Here is a 17,250-nt window from a genome sequence, read left to right on the forward strand (position 1 = left end):
TATTATCTAATTTTATTCATTCTTTAGATATCCTTTGTTAAAGAAATAGCAATGCACATGGGTTAGCCAATTACACAAGGCATCTAGGTGCAGCCACCAATCATCAGCACCTGAGCCTATCTAGATATGCTTTTATGGAAAGATTATCAATAGATAAAAGCAAATTAGATAATAGAAGTAAATTAGAGAGTTGTATTATCCATCTAAATCAGGAAAGAAAATATTCTTGTTTAATGTCCCTTTAAGGCAAAGCTGTATAAATACAGCCATTGTAAGATATTTCACTCACAGTGGGGCATACAATACATAAGGTAATACAAATTACAAATGTTTTATGTTGATTGTTTGTTTGATATAAGAATTATGTATATGTCTAAACATGGGATTAATTTTGGAGATCAGACTAACTATCCAAAATAATACACAGATTGTGGTTTTCGATTACATAAAATAATTCATAGACCAACATGAGCCATTTAATTTCATACATTATATACTCTGCTGATAATAAAATAATAAGGGATTTTAAACGCATTAATTTCTCAAAATATTATAGTATACTATCCCTTTAAGAGTATGCACTGAATCATTTAAAAGCTCCATGAAAGGATGGAGATAAGTGGACATTTTACAAACAAGGTTCTTACACAGGTCAAACGTATATTCATATAATGGTATCGAATATGCAATAATTAGTAGTGTATAAAAGTAAATATCTTGGGTTTACTGTCCCTTTTATATGTATATAAAATCATATATTTAAATATATTTTTTGGATTCACACATGACTGCATATTTTTAAAAAATAACTTATTTATAGTTTCGAGCTTGTGATGGCCATTTCATTTTAGTTAAAGTGAAATGACCAAAGAATCTAATCTTACATGATTCTGACAGAGTAGATTTAAATCTAAAATAAAAATGGACTTTAATAATTATATATTGTTTTTTCTCATGTTATCCTAAGTTTAAAAAAAAGAGATGCATAGGTTTATGATTAGCAAAGCATTACTGGGAAATATCTACTTATTTGTGGGTGGGCAACAATGCATATTTACGATGTTTAGACAGATGTCTTTATGTAAATTTAAATATTGCATATCAGCTCATTAAAGGGACATTAATTCAAAAAGCATTTCTTTCATGATTCCTAAAGAATATATAATTTTAACCATTAAAATGTAATTCTATTATCTAATTACATTCATTCTTTTGATATACTTTTCTTTACAACCATATCTAGATATGCTCAGTAGCTGAAGATTGTTGGATGCGCAGAAATGCCTGGTTGAGATTGGCTCAACCATATGCATTGCTATTTCTTCTGTAAAGGATATGTAAACAATAAGATAAATTGATTGAGTTACATTTTAATGTTTAAAACTGTATTCCCTATCTTGATCATGAAAGAAAATATTTTGGTGTAATGTCCCTTAAAAAATAAAGACGAAGTTTCCAAAAAAATATATGTGAGCAGTTCAGACCAATACGAGCTCGATGTTTTTTTTATATAAATGACGTCCATTATAAATACAAATTACGCATTTCAGAAATATAGCGTGTTAAACGTATCTTGCAACACGAGATTCGCATCTTTAATATTTCTAGTCTAATGTCACGCACTAGCACACAATCGATGTGCATTGTTGGGATTATAAATACATTTAATAGAGCAATTTCAATACTTCACAATGAGTCACTATATTTCTTTAATAAACAATGAATACATACAATGTTTAATTTTTAGAATAAAATATATTTATATTAAATAACCTGATCAATGTTAAACATCGAAATGTGTAAAACATTTACTAATGTGACTTGATTATATTTACTATCGTGAGTAAAAATCAAATTGAGATCAAATGTAAACTTAATATATTAATATTTAACGGATCACGTATATTAAATCTGTGTCACACATATATGCATAACAGTCCCATAAATTACAAATAAGTCTACATGCCAAATGTAGTAACAGCACCCCAGGAAGTATTTGTATGAAAGTTACAAAGATATGAAACAATAAGGAACGGCCAATCAGAGATCATCACACAAACATAACTTGAGTCAGTATGGCCTCACAGGCTTGATAACAAAATTTCAATATTTTATCCAATCAGATGGACAGATACCATGAAAAGTCCATTACACGTTGCCATTTTTGTCAGTTCTCTAATGCCTGCTGGTATAGTTATATATACATTATATATATATATATATATATATATATATATATATATATATATATATATATATATATATATATATATATATATATATATATATATATATTATTTCTGAAGAACATCGGCAGGCATAATGTCTCCCAGGTTCACACAGGTGGAAAGTGCTGCACTGGTCAACACGGTCGAGGAGTTTTGTCCGCAGCTGTTTGGAAACAAGAAGAAGTCGACAAAGCCTACAATTAGGAGGGCCCTCTGGTTGTCTATCACCCAAGATGCTAAATTGGTGTGTGACATCCAGAGGCCCCCCAGATCAAATCATGCGGAGATTCAGGGATTTGAGGTTGCGGCTTCGCAAAAAAGTTCACCTCATAAGGGAGTAGGTAAAAGTCTGTCAGAGGGATAGAAAGCAGGATCCACCACCTATGGAAACTATACCTGCAAACTTATGAGGAGACTTTATGCACCCTCCTCAATCTCCGTTTCCACCACAGATTTGCATATGCACGCTCCTCGACTTCTTCTTCTTCCCCAGTTGCTGGATATGACACTCAAGACCCGGAGCCCAGTGCAGCTGCTTCTCCAGTCGGTGACCTGGGAGAAGGAAGTCGAGAGGCTGAAACAGGTAAATATCAGACTTCATAATATCTTAATATTTGAGTATATATTTAAGCAATGTGTATATAGTCATATATTCAACATATATAGATCTCACAACACACGTTACATGTGATGTTTAGTTATCTGAATTTAGATTTGTCACACATGAAATAGGAATGATGTTTCTTGCGCTCTCCAGAATATGCGTCACAGAGCTAAAATGAAATTGCGCATCCGTGAAATCCCTATCATCCGCCATTTCATAAATTGAATATAGAATCATACAAAAGTTATAAATATTAATTTGTTTCATTCAATCTTTACAAATATCCATTTGGAATATCGTAATACACCAAATTGCAAATATATTTCAAGTCTTTCGAAATTATACTCCTCACACTACTATATCGAAATCAATTCTGAATCACGGAATGCGCAATTTTGTTTTTTCGCTAATTGCGCAATGATCACGAAAGATATAATTGCTCAGAGACGTGAACATGTGTTTGCTGTAACAGTGGCATTACTTTAGACATGTTGGTCAAATGTATACATTAATTAGTATATATGTGAAGAATACAGTATCCTTAATTACAATCTTCTACATTAGAAAAGCTATACTAGCAAGATCAAAATAACAATTGAACAATGTCTAACAATTGATGGCAATGCAAAAAGAAAACAACTGTCAAATTTACTTATATTATCGAAATTGCCTCAGTCTATTGGTATCCTTAGTTGAAAAGCATATCTAGGTAGGCTCAGGAGCAGCAATGCATTACTGGGAGTAATCTGCAGATTGGTTGATGCACAAAATTGCATATTTTTATTGGTACAACACATGTCTTCAGATAACTCACAGTAGTGCATAGTTTATCCTTTAAAAAATAGATTCCAAGACAATGAAGCAAATTAGCTAAAATTAGTCTATTTGAAAGCTTTTTGAAATCACAAGCTGGATTTGAATCATGAAAATTAATTCAATTACACATTTGTAGTTTCATGTCCCTTTAAGAGGGAAGGATAATTAAAGATTCTTGATGACAGCATGAAATTATATATTTGATTGTAATTGAATGCTCTATCCCATTCATTACATGAACATATGGACTAGACTATTCATTAACAGTGACATTGTCAAATAAAGATAATTTAAGTTTTAATATTAATGCAAAATATCTTAATTAATTCTTACCCTGTTTTGATGAAAAAATATTGATATCGAAATCACATCTTTCACTCTTGGACTACCTTTTTATATATATATATATATATATATATATATATATATATATATATATATATATATATATATATATATATATATATATATATACAAATATTCTAACAGCACCATGATGACATATTTAAAAAAATATCTTAAGTTTTGCATTGTGATCAATATGTGTTGTGTCCTAAAATAAATTACTGTACATTGCACAAATGGATCTATGTGCCACATGGATTAGGTTCTAATTGTCACCAGTTGTTATTCAAAGTGTTGTGTGTGTCTGTATTATTTTTAAAACAGGGATCAATAGTTATATTTAGATATGCCATTGATTCATATGAGAATAATTGGCTGTCTAATATAGTAAGAAATCCAACATATGTGAAAGACATCATTTTCTTTACAATCACCTTGAATTTATTGTTCATATTAGTGCTCTAGTCTTCAAATTTATAGGTATATTATTTTGAATATTTGATACTAATGGGATTTAGTGATGTCCAAACTGTGTTCACTAATATATTTTAATATCATTAATAGAACTAGTTATTGTGATGAGCACAGAGGGATCCAGCACTGATGGTGACCTGCCTTTGCAGGCTTCTGGTAAGTCCATTGACTCATTCATATGTCATTGAAGGTGTATTTTTCATAAATATTCTGATCATGGTTCTGATGAAGCATTCCATTTGAATAAAACATATAATGTACTCCTCTGAATATATATATATATATATATATATATATATATATATATATATATATATATATATATATATATATATATATATCGGAAAAATTGAAGGCACTCGCCGGGTTTAATAAGGATAACGTTTTATTCCTTATGAAGTAATGTTTCAGAGTTTTACCTCCTTTTTCAAACTGACATCTGGTTGTCAGTTTGAAAAAGGAGATAAAACTCCGAAACGTTACTTCATAAGGAATAAAACGTTATCCTTATTAAACCCGACGAGTGCCTTCCTTTTTGCGATATGTTGGATCTGTGAATTATGCAGGATCTCTTTGATGTGCACCCCAGTGGTTCAAAGGTTACCGTGAGTACTAGGCCATGCTATAAAGACTCTATATATATATATATATATATATCTATATATATATATATATATATATATATATATATATATATGTATGTGTTTACAGTTAATTTTAAGATTAAGATCTCAAAGCTTCTTAGTCTACACCTTTGTGCTTCAGAAAATGGCTAGCACATGTTTCTATTTAGTATAAATGTAGACAACAATCATCAAGTGAAACACACATGAGAACTCTTAAATGTTCCATGTACTCAGCTTTTGGGAATATTTACAAAATACAGACTATACCATGTAATTATTACTCATCGATAATTACAAATCTTATTTCATTTGCATGCTCCCTCAAAATTATGTAATTCCTAACTTTTGTTCAGTATTTCTTTAATGCAACATTGATGTGTGTCCTTGAGCAACAGTAACATATGTTATAATATTTTATTTTAATGTGTACATAACATATTATGTTTCACAGATATTGATGTAACAACATGTGTGATGGAGGAGGAAGTGGCTCCCTCGGAGTCTAATGGTACGTCAAATATTTATAACATGTATATAACATGTATTATTGTTTAAAAATCATACTCTTGAAGAAAAATAAAGTCTACAGCTTTGTCCCTTTAAAATATATTATTCCATTTTATTTAAAATACACTACTGCCCCCCTTTCTATATCATGCAGCATGAACATATGTTTTAAATTTTTATTAAATTTATTTATGATTTGTCATTAATGACATCATGATGTCACATGCATATTCCATGCTTAACCCCAATAATCATCTTCTGATTGTACAGACAGTCATTGCTATTCATCTGAGTGCCTAGATGCAGACCATATCATTATGTCATCATTGTTTAGAACTTCTAAACCACTTCAAACTATACATAAAACATAATCATGTGGAAATTCCTTTATTTTATTTCATGATGTATGATATGTAAATGGATTTTAAAAAGATTTATGTGTAGACTATCCATTTCAATCAAACAAACATTAATATTCCTCAAATAGGAAGCATGCATTTTGGAATGTGTCTATTAATATTGGGATGACATACATTTAATCCTAGTGTAAAAGAAAGATTCACAAAAAATACTCCAAAAATGTAATATCAGATAGAGAAGATTATATTCTTAATATTTAATTTGAACGGTAGTATCTACTATGTATATATATAGTATATATTATGAATATTAATTGATTGAAGCATCAAGCTTCAAATTATTCAATTTAAGATTACAAAGGCAATCACCGAAATATATATGTAAATCAGTGTTTATCTAGTTTCAAAAGCTAGGTGGAGTGGCCATTTAAATTTGATCATATTACACACTCCCATATTATTCAATTGATGTTTTTTTCAAAAATCAATCCACGGGCATGTGTCTAAAAGAACTCTATTGCATTTCAATCTCAAATGCATACATGCATACCAAAATATTATCCAAAAAATAAATATATTATACAATCATAAATATTAGCACATAATGTTGACTTTGAAAAATATGATTTGTAATGTATTTATGAAATGTTACATGAAAAATAACAGTGAACATTCAGAGTTTAAAGGAAAAATTAAATCTTCTTATTAATTATATTTGATTAAAATCAATCAATAACTTAAAACAGTCATTATTGTGACTTTGTCTAAATATTTTAGGAGAACAAGAATACAGTCTTTAAATAGATTTTTAATAATATATTTTATATCATATATGTATATATATTTTTGTTATATATTTCAGATGGACCTTCCACTTCTGGACATCAGCCTCCCGCCCCCCCAGCCAGAAGCCCCTCCCCAGCCAGAATCCCCTCCCGCCCCTCCCCAGCCAGAATCCCCTCCCAGCCCTTCCCAGCCAGAACCCACTCCCGGCCCTTCCCATTCTTACTCCTGTCCCTCCCAAAAAAACATTTGATTTCCCCCATTCAAAACTCTCCCCATTTGGCCACCCTTAGATCTCCCCCACCTGCACAGCCACCAACTCACCAGGCCCCTGACTCCCCAGTTGTGCAGGCTCCACCGGAGTGGCAACCCAGTCCCCCACCTTGCCCCATCCATCCCCCATCTCTCCCCATCAAGACTTTTACCCCAGTCCCCACCGTCATTGTCCTGGGTGTCAGATTGTTCTTCCCAGCCACCGATGTAAGTATCATTACAAATCAACATAAGAACATACTTTCATAAAGGGACATTATACTGATCTAATTATACATAAATTGATGTTTATTTTAAAATTTTGTAGAGAAAACATTTCTTTATTTGATTAATGTAAATGTTTCCGATCTTCAGTTTGGGAAATCAACATCCACATTTTCTAATATCTAAATGATATTGCCTAGATGTTGGATATCTATTATGTATATATGCCAATATTTTGGATTTGGTATCACTGCCCTTTTCACAGTGTGTCATAAACCAAAGAAATATTTTTTTCAAGATTGATTTGGTTTTGATTTGTCTTAATATCTTAATGGTTTATCTCTGAAGAACATATTTATGTGTAAATCTTCTATATAGCATATTTAATGATAATGATTTGTATTTTAATTATTACAATGTCTCTTTGCTCTCTTTTTTTATGTTCTGTTATTATTATTATTATTTTTTTTTTTGTTTAGGTTGTGAGTAACAGTCAGTTGCTTGGAAAGATGCAAGAAACCATGCATCTACAGCTGCGGCTTCATCGCTTGACTCTAGAACGCATAATGCAGTTAGAGTCAATGCATGAAGCTGCAGCTGCAAATGCACAGGACGATGAGGGTGATGCTGATGCACCATAAGTGGAGGATCCGGAGATGGCCCGAGGGAGAACTAATAACTCCTCCATCCACATGTTGTTATTTTGTTGTTTGTATTTGTTGCCATTTGGCCTTTTTTGGTTTTATTGTTGTGCCTGTTGCACTATTTCACCTTGTCAGATGGCTTTAGTGGGGCTGTGTTGGCCTTTGTTTGCCCTGTCAACTCCCTCCAAGAACTGTGATGCACTATGTCACCTTGTCAGATGGCTCCAATGAGGCTGTGTTTGCCCTGCCAACTCCCTCCAAGGACTGTGGTGCACTATGTCACCTTGTCAGATGGCTCCAATGGGGCTGTGTTTGCCCTGTCAACTCCCTCCAAGGACTGTGATGCACTATGTCACCTTGTCAGATGGCTCCAATGGGACTGTGTTGGCCTTTGATTGCCCTGTCAACTCCCTCCAAGGACTGTGATGCACTATGTCACCTTATCAGATGGCTCCAATGGGGCTGTGTTTGCCCTGTCAACTCCCTCCAAGTACTGTGATGCACTATGTCACCTTGTCAGGTAGCTCCAATGTAGCTGTTTTTGCCCTGTCAACTCCCTCCAAGGACTGTGATGCACTATGTCACCTTATCAGATGGCTCTAATGGGGCTGTGTTTGCCCTGTCAACTCCCTCCAAGTACTGTGATGCACTATGTCACCTTGTCAGGTAGCTCCAATGTAGCTGTTTTTGCCCTGTCAACTCCCTCCAAGGACTGTGATGCATTATGTCACCTTGTCAGATGGCTCCAATGGGACTGTGTTGGCCTTTGATTGCCCTGTCAATTCCCTCCAAGGACTGTGATGCACTATGTCACCTTATCAGATGGCTCCAATGGGGCTGTGTTTGCCCTGTCAACTCCCTCCAAGGACTGTGATGCACTACGTCACCTTGTCAGATGGCTCCAATGGGGCTGTGTTGGCCTTTGTTTGCCCTGTCAACTCCCTCCATGGACTGTGATGCACTATGTCACCTTGTCAGATGGCTCCAATGGGGCTGTGTTGGCCTTTGTTTGCTCTGTCAACTCCCTCCATGGACTGTGATGCACTATGTCACCTTGTCAGATGGCTCCAATGAGGCTGTGTTTGCCCTGCCAACTCCCTCCAAGGACTGTGATGCACTATGTCACCTTGTTTCTGCTCCAATCGGGCTGTGTTTGCCCTGTCAACTCCCTCCAAGGACTATGATGCACTATGTCACCTTGTCAGATGGCTCCAATGGGGCTGATTTATCAATATGACTTTTTTGAAATTTATCTTTCTTTATGTTTTATTACATCATAATAAAAAGAAAGTCATTAATATATTTTTTTCATCTTTATTTATTCATGTCATTTATTAAAATCTATATTTTATGTGGTTAATCCTTAAAGGGACAGGAAACCAAAAAATGGTCTTTCATTATTCATATATATATAATACAATTTTAAATAAATATCATATTTACATTGATTATTTAATTTGCTTATTTTCTTGATATACTTTGCTGAAAGGTTTATCTTTGCAAGATCATGAGTAGCAGAGAACCTAGGTTCTAGATGTTGATTGTTTGTTGCATATATATATTGGTTGTTGTTGGCTCATCCATGTGTTCATTTAGAAACCATTAGTGAATTGATGCACCTTTAACAAATGATCCCAAGATTATTAAATTAATGAGATAATCAATGTAAATTATGAAGTTGATGGAAATAGTATCCTCTGTGAATCATGAACTTAGTTGTTTGTATTTCATGTCTCTTTAAAGGGACACTCAATCAAAATTAAACTTTAATTATTCCGAAAGAGCAAGCCATTTTAAACAACTTTCCAATTTACTTCCATTAACTAAATATGCACAGTCTATTTATATTTAAACTTTTTGAGTGACCAGCTCCTACTGAGCATGTGCAAGAATAAGTGTGTATGCATTTCTGAATGGCTGATGGCTGTCACATGGTACGTGTATGCATTTGTGATTGGCTGATGGCTGTCACATGGTACAGAGGGAGTGGAAAAAGACATAACTTTTAAAATTGTCAGAAGAAACTTCTACTTATTTAAAGTTCAGACTAAGTGCTATTGCATTGTATTGTTATCTTGCATTTGTTGATTATGCAAATCTACTGTGTTGACTGGTCCTTTAAGTGATGCTGACCACAATTCTTAATTAATGGATATGCATTTCTAATGTATTTATTTACTTTTTACATCAACATAGACATATAATATTTTTAAAACAGACTATTTATCAAGCCATCAACCGCAAATACGCTGGTATTCCACAGCGTAATTGTGGCGAGCTTGATTCGCCTCATTTATCAAAGCCTACAGACCAGCAAAAGTTGAAATCTGTGACGTAACATACGATCCACCGGTCTCAGTCCGACACAGATCGATGATTACATCATTACAGATGTTCCGAATGCAAATTCGGCACTATCTGACTACTTTTGCTAGTTATCAAATATCTACCAATTACGCTCGCCACTATTCCGGCCCAGCGTACTTGCTTTTCAATCCGCCGCCCTAGAGGCGGCGGATGCCCTAGGAATCAATGGGAGTCTGAAAGCAGCGAAAGCTCATTTTCACTGCTGCCCGATATCCCATTGATTCCTATGGGAGAATAAAAGTTATGTTTACACCTAACACCCTAACATGTACCCCGAGTCTAAACACCCCTAATTTGCTTCCCCCTACACCGCCATCACCTACATTATACTTATTAACCACTAATTTGCCGCCCCTACACCTCCACCACCTACATTATACTTATTAACCCCTAATCTGCCGCCCCTACACTGCCGCCACCTACATTATACTTATTGACCCCAAATCTGCTGCCCCGACACCGCCGACACCTACATAAAAGTATTAACCCCTATCCCGCCACTCCCGGAGCCCAACGCAACTAAATAAAGTTATTAACCCCTAAACCCCTGGCCTCCCACATCAGTGCCACTTACTAAACCTATTAACCCCTAAACCACCAGCCCCCCACATCGCCATAAACAAAATTAACCTATTAACCCCTACATCCCTATCTTATAATAAATTAAAACTTACCTTTAGAATTAAATTAAACTATATTAAACTACTAATTAACCTACCCTAACTATTATACTACAATTACATTAAACTATATTAAACTATTAAATAATCTGCCCTGTTATACTAAAATTACATTAAACTATATTAAACTAATAATTAATCTACCCTAACTGTTATACTAAAATTGCAATAAACTACACATTAAATTAAATATATTATATTGTTAAAAACCTAACCCTACTCAAATAATTTAAATCTACTATTAAAAATTACAAAAAGTTACAAAAAACTAACAACTAATTTACACAAAATAACAAACACTAAGTTACACAAATAAAAAATAAATTATCAAATATTTAAACTAATTACACCTAATCTAAGAGCACTATGAAAATAAAAAAGCCCCCCCCCCCAAAAAAAAACCTAGCCCACAATAAACTACCAATGGCCCTTAAAAGGGCCTTTTGCAGGGGGAATTGCCCCAAAGAAATCAGCTCTTTTACCTGTAAAAAACAAATACAAACAACCCCCCAACAGTAAAACCCACCACCCACACAACCAACCCCCCCAAATAAAAACCTTATCTAAAAAACCTAAGCTCCCCATTGCCCTGAAAAGGGCATTTGTATGGGCATTGCCCTTAAAAGGGCATTTAGCTCTTTTTCCTTGCCCAAACTGTAATCTAAAATTTAAACCCACCCAATAAACCCTTAAAAAAAACTAACACTAACCCCTGAAGATCCACTTACAGTTTCTGAAGACCCGACATCCATCCTCAATGAAGCGGCAGAAGTCCTCAGCGAAGCCGGCAGAAGTCTTCATCCAAGCGGGCCGAAGTCTTCATCCAAGCTGGCAGAAGTCTTCATCCAGACGGCATCTTCTATCTTCATCCATCCGGCGTGGAACAGCTCCATCTTCAAGACATCCGTCGCAGAGCATCCTCTTCTTTCATCGTCTTCTTCCAAATTAAGTTTCCCTTTAAATGACCTCATCCAAGATGGCGTCAATTAGATTCCGATTGGCTGATAGATTTCTATCAGCCGATAGGAATTAAGGTTGAAAAAATCCTATTGGCTGTTGCAATCAGCCAATAGGATTGAGCTTTCATCCAATAGAATGTGAGCTCAATCCTATTGGCTGATTGGATCAGCCAATAGGATTGAGCTCACATTCTATTGGCTGATTGGAATAGCCAATAGAATGTGAGCTCAATCCTATTGGCTGATTGGATCACATAATAGGATGCCAGCTCAATCCTATTGGCTGATTGCAACAGCCAATAGGATTTTTTCAACCTTAATTCCGATTGGCTGATAGAAATCTATCAGCCAATCGGAATCGAAGGGACGCCATCTTGGATGACGTCATTTAAAGGGAAACTTCATTCGAAAGAAGAGGAATGCCCCGCAACGGATGTCTTGAAGATGGAGCCGCTCCACGCTGGATGGATGAAGATAGAAGATGCCGTCTGGATGAAGACGTCTGCCCGGTTGGATGAAGACTTCGGCCTGCTTGGATGAAGACTTCTGCCGGCTTCGCTGAGGACTTCTGCCACTTTGTTGAGGATGGATGTCGGGTCTTCAGAAACTGTAAGTGGATTTTCGGGGGTTAGTGTTAGGTTTTTTTAAGGGTTTATTGGGTGGGTTTTAATTTTAGATTAGGGTTTGGGCAAGGAAAAAGAGCTAAATGCCCTTTTCAGGGCAATGGGGAGCTTAGGTTTTTTAGATTAGGTTTTTATTTGGGGGGTTGATTGTGTGGGTGGTGGGTTTTACTGTTGGGTGGGTATTTGTATTTTTTTTTACAGGTAAAAGAGCTGATTTATTTGGGGCAATGCCCTGCAAAAGACCCTTTTAAGAGCCATTGGTAGTTTATTGTAGGCTGGGGGGGGTGGGTAGGCTGGGGGGTGGTATTTTGAGGGGGGGTTTATGTTCATAGAGCTCTTAGATTAGGTGTAATTAGTTTAACTATTTGATAATTTATTTTTTATTTTGTGTAACTTAGTGTTCGTTATTTTGTGTACTTTAGTTGTTAGTTTTTTGTAACTTTGTAATTTTTAATAGTAGATTTAAATTATTTGAGTAGGGTTAGGTTTTTAACTATATAATATATTTAATTTAATTTGTAGTTTAATGTAATTTTAGTATAACAGTTAGGGTAGATTATTTATTAGTTTAATATAGTTTAATGTAATTTTAGTATAACAGTTAGGGTAGATTAATTATTAGTTTAATATAGTTTCATGTAATTGTAGTATAATAGTTAGGGTAGGTTAATTAGTAGTTTCATATAGTTGAATGTAATTGTAGTATAATAGTTAGGGTAGGTTAATTAGTAGTTTAATATAGTTTAATTTCATTCTAAAGGTAAGTTTTATTTTATTATAAGATAGGGATGAGTTAATATTTAATGTAAAGTTAAGTGGTTGTTAGGTTTAGGGGTTAATAGGTTAATTTAGTTTATGGCTATGTGGGGGGCTGGCGGTTTAGGGGTTAATAGGTTTAGTAAGTGGTAGTGATGTGGGAGGCCAGGCGTTTAGAGGTTAATACATTTATTTAGTTGCGGTGGGCTCCGGGAGCGGATGAATAGGGGTTAATACATTTAGTTAGTTGCGGCCGGGTCTGGGAGTGGCGGGATAGGGGTTAAACAGTTTAGTATAGTGGCGGTGTTTAGTGACAGGTTATAAATAAAGTTGGAAAAAAGCAGAATAACAGCGAGATCGATGATTGTTAGTTAATAACAGTCTGCTGCTCATCACCCCGTACTTGGTGCGTGGCTTTTTGACAGCTTTTTATATAAATATGGAGAGCGTATTCAGGTCCAAGGCCGCAATGTTAGGCGATGTCAGTCGAGCGTATTGGTGCCATCGAATACAGCTCAATTGACGACTCTATTAGTTGAATGTTGACAGCACGTGTATTCCAATTTCACTTATATCTTATTGTAGTAGTCTAACAAAAGAAATCACTGTGTGTAATGCACATATTTTAGCTGATTAATATGTTTCGATTATTTTTGCTTCTCTTTAATTATCCAACAATACATTGCTATATATTGCTATAGGTAGTCTGACCATATTTCCACTTGAAAAAGTGACACATATGATAAATACATCTGTCATTATTCTTATTCCAAACAATTCTTTAAACAGATCTGAAAACATCCCTGACATATGTATTTCTCATGTGTCCCTTTTTAAAGGGGAAAGATGGACACCAGAGCTATAGGTAACTAGTGATGTCGCAAACCTTAAATTTTCCGTTCGCGAACGGCGAATGGGAACTTCCTCAAATGTTCGCGAACGGGCGAACCGGGCGAATCGCCATAGACTTCAATAGGCAGGCGAATTTTAAAACCCACAGGGACTCTTTCTGGCCACAGTAGTGATGGAAAAGTTGTTTCAAGGGGACTAACACCTGGACTGTGGCATGCCAGAGGGGGATCCATGGCAAAACTCCCATGGAAAATTACATAGTTGATGCAGAGTCTGGTTTTAATCCATAAAGGGCATAAATCACCTAACATTCCTAAATTGTTTGGAATAACGTGCTTTAAAACATCAGGTATGATGTTGTATTGATCAGGTAGTGTAAGGGTTAAGCCCACTTCACAGTGACAGACCAAACACCCCGTTTAACGCACCACAAACAACCGCAAACAGTCCATTTGCACAACCGCAAACTCTCCATTTGCACAAGGTTGGATACCAAGCTAGCCATGTCCCGTTCCTTGTCCTCACTGATGTCATTGAAGGTCTCTTCCTCCACCCAGCCACGTACAACACCAAGGGTCCCCGAAAGGTGACAACAAGCCCCCTGGGACGCCTGCTGTGTTTGGTCTTCCACCTCCTCAAAGCCACCTTCCTCCTCTGACTCCTCTTCTTCAGACTCCTCTCTCTGCGTTGCCTCTCTGTGCATTATTATAAGGTGTGTTAAGTAGTACTATTCCTATCAGTTTAATCCCTGTTATGTGCCTTTTTTTTGGTTTGGTTTTTGAAGCCACAGTGCAGCACCAGAGGCCAGAAAAATTAGGCATGTACACATGCCTGAAAAATTAGGTATTGTTGCAGCCGCTGCTGTAGCAGCGGCCAGAAAAATTGATGTTTGTTTCCCAGGCAGAAAGTGCCCTAAAACATTGCGGCTTGAACCCTAGTTGGTGGCGGATAAGTCACGCAAGTCATCCGGCATTCAGAGATAAAATACAGCAGCGTGTGGACCATTTTTAGCCAAAGGCAGCTCATCTCATCAGGCCTTTTTTAGTCGAATGTATCGCCCACTGTCAGTCGCTTCAGGATCCATCCCTCATTCATCTTAATAAAGGTGAGGTAATCTAGACTTTTTTGACCTAGGCGACTTCTCTTCTCAGTGACAATACCTCCTACTGCACTGAAGGTCCTTTCTGACAGGACACTTGAAGCGGGGCAGGCCAGAAGTTCTATCGCAAATTGGGATAGCTCAGGCCACAGGTCAAGCCTGCACACCCAGTAGTCAAGGGGTTCATCGCTCCTCAGAGTGTCGAGATCTGCAGTTAAGGCGAGGTAGTCTGCTACCTGTCGGTCGAGTCGTTCTCTGAGGGTGGACCCTGAAGGGCTGTGGCGATGCGTAGGACTTAAAAAGGTCCGCATGTCCTCCATCAACAACACATCTGTAAAGTGTCCTGTCCTTGCCGGCGTGGTCGTGGGAGGAGGAGGATTACTTTCACTTCTTCCCCTGTTAGATTCCTGTTGTGCTGTGACATCACCCTTATACGCTGTGTAAAGCATACTTTTTAATTTATTTTGGAACTGCTGCATCCTTTCCGACTTGCGGGAATTCGGTAATATTTCAGGCACTTTATGCTTATACCGGGGGTCTAGTAGCGTGGACACCCAGTACAGGTCATTCTCTGTAAGATTCTGTTCTCTTCTTTTCCTTGTCACTCCCAGTTACTCCCACTGACTGCTGATTCGCTAACTACTCCTTAAGACAGGTGCTCCCCTCGCACTCTGTGCCTAGTATTGAAGTTTCTACATACAGATTGGATTACAAACTTTCTCTGTCCTGCATGTTCCAGCTTACCTATAATCAATTGCTGGTATTATAGCAGGATTCAAAAGACTTTGTTTGACGTTAATACCTTCAAAGACATCATTGTCTTCTGCCTTATATTCAAGTGAGGAATTGTACAACTTTCGTTTTGTTTAATTAGCTGCTTCATTCTTTTGCAGCTCATACCTTCAAGACAGCTAAACAGCAGCACGCAAAAGGATTCAAACCGTGACGTCACTTCCACTCCGGGCCCGGCACCAACAAACTTTCTCCCTGCTTGCGGTTGGAACGGACTACTACCGAATAGACTTGATATTTGTGTATGAGTTACAGGTACCACACTATTTAACCGCATTACCGCTTTACTAACCTATAAACTGCTAACTTACTTGTGGCTATTACTGCAACTACATAATTACTAAAGCATCAACTAATATCTGCTTAACTGTTTATTCTCTGCAAAGATCCTGCTTTTCTTTGAAAGTAATAAGGCATATCTCCTTCATAAACTGCTATGTTGAATTAAGTCACTTGCTTGCTGGGAAAGACTTTTTATTGCTGCTGCATTTGTTCCGCTATTTCATCAGTTCTATACTCTATTTCTGTTGTTGTCTCTCTAAGATATACATCAGATTATATATGTTTTCATTTCAGCTTGGTGCTGTATACAAACCATGTTCTTTTTCTGAATTTGAGCAAAATTCACAAATCTGAAAGAGTCCTTTTTGCAATAAAGGATTTAGACAGAATTGTGTAACAAACAAACAATTTTGGTTGTAACTGCAGTTGTGTTCCACTATCAAGAGTTTATTCAAAACCTAACATTCTCCTTCAGCCTTTTTATACGAGGGTCCCTCAACAGGCACGACAGCATGAAAGACCCCATTTGCACAAGGTTGGATGCCGAGCTACTCATGTCCCGTTCCTCGTCCTCAGTGATCTCACTGAAGGAATGTTCTTCCCCCCAGCCACGTACAACACCACGGGTACCAGATAGGTGACAACGACCACCCTGGGATGCCTGTTGTGGTTGGTCTTCCTCCTCCTCCTCCTCAAAGCCACATTCCTCCTCTGACTCCTCTTCCTCACAATCCTCTTCCAGTGTTACCGCAGGTCCAGCAAGCGATGCTGATAAGGCTGTTTCTGGTGGTGATGGTGACCACAACTCTTCCTCTTCTTCTTCACGCTCATCTACGGCCTGATCCAACACTCTTCGCAGGGCACGCTCCAGGAAGAAAACAAATGGTATGATGTCGCTGATGGTGCCTTCGGTGCGACTGACTAGGTTTGTCACCTCCTCAAAAGGACGCATGAGCCTACAGACATTGCGCATGAGC

At 36.6% G+C, this 17,250-nt stretch overlaps 1 protein-coding gene and 1 long non-coding RNA gene across 5 annotated transcripts in view; both read left to right on the plus strand.

Annotated features, from left to right (window-relative positions):
* The window catches only part of LOC128663538 (F-box/LRR-repeat protein 12), a 495,942-nt gene that overhangs the window by 146,197 nt on the left and 332,495 nt on the right, over positions 1–17,250 (plus strand). The gene's annotated exons all lie outside the window — the stretch shown is intronic.
* On the plus strand, positions 4,201–6,881 carry LOC128663540 (uncharacterized). Its single transcript, XR_008402881.1, has 3 exons — positions 4,201–4,623; positions 5,545–5,601; positions 6,822–6,881. It is a non-coding gene; the product is annotated as an uncharacterized LOC128663540 (long non-coding RNA).

The sequence above is a fragment of the Bombina bombina genome, chromosome 6 (assembly GCF_027579735.1).
Source record: "Bombina bombina isolate aBomBom1 chromosome 6, aBomBom1.pri, whole genome shotgun sequence".
Lineage (NCBI taxonomy): Eukaryota > Metazoa > Chordata > Amphibia > Anura > Bombinatoridae > Bombina > Bombina bombina.